The sequence below is a fragment of the Balaenoptera musculus genome, chromosome 19 (assembly GCF_009873245.2).
Source record: "Balaenoptera musculus isolate JJ_BM4_2016_0621 chromosome 19, mBalMus1.pri.v3, whole genome shotgun sequence".
NCBI classification, from domain to species: domain Eukaryota; kingdom Metazoa; phylum Chordata; class Mammalia; order Artiodactyla; family Balaenopteridae; genus Balaenoptera; species Balaenoptera musculus.
This window is the reverse complement of record NC_045803.1, coordinates 19,684,652-19,685,581: the sequence shown is the minus strand read 5'-3', so window position 1 is coordinate 19,685,581 and position 930 is coordinate 19,684,652. Positions and strand designations below refer to the sequence as shown.

Here is a 930-nt window from a genome sequence, read left to right as displayed (position 1 = left end):
GAAGAAAGAGGAAATAATTAGTGCACTGGAAGAAAGGCCAATAGGCATTACCCAATCTGAACAATAGAGAGAAAAATAGACTGAAAAAAATAGTAGAGCCTCAGGGTCCTGTGGGATTATAACAAAAGACCTAACATTCATTTCACCAAAGTCCTGGAAGGAGAGGAGAAAGAGGACAGGACTGAAAAGTGTTCAAAGAATGACACGGCAACCTAAGACAGCAGGCCACATCAGCCAGGCATGGCAGCATGAAGCCCAGCCTTGGCAGCACCTCTGCTCTGTGGAACCTGCCAGCTTCCTCTTCTCCACTGTGCCCAGTGCATGTTTGCCTCGCAGACTGAGGGGGAGCTCAAAGTGACCCAAATTCTCAAAGAAAAGTTTCCTCGAGCTACAGCTATCAAAGTCACTGACATTTCAGGAGGCTGTGGGGCAATGTATGAAATTCAAATCAAATCGGAAGAATTTAAGGAGAAGAGAACTGTCCAGCAGCACCAGATGGTACATCAGGCACTAAAAGAAGAAATCAAATGTATGCATGGATTGCGGATATTTACCTCTGTCCCCAAACACTGACCACGCCCTGGCTGCATAGATATTGCTGCTGAAACCTTGGATGAATCTTATTGCCACCATTCTTTCCTAGGCATATGACAAAAAATTTATCTATTTTATTCATAGACATTTCCATATTGTAATTATAGAACAATATGGTATCTATTTAGATGTTAATTAAAGGCAACAGACAACTAAAATTTTTTTTCATTACAAAAAAAAAAAAGTATTCAAAGGAAGAGTGGTTGAAAACTTCCCAGGTTTGACAAAAGACATAAACCTTCAGATTCTAGGAGCTAATTTTACCCAAACAGTATAAATACAGAAAAAGCCATACAAGACACACCATAAATAAACTTCTGAAAGTGAAAGACGAAG

At 40.1% G+C, this 930-nt stretch overlaps 1 pseudogene; it reads left to right on the top strand.

Moving 5' to 3' along the window:
* The first annotated feature begins 240 nt into the window (after nt 1-240).
* LOC118885652 lies at nt 241-609 on the top strand (annotated as a pseudogene).
* Nucleotides 610-930: the final 321 nt, after the last annotated feature.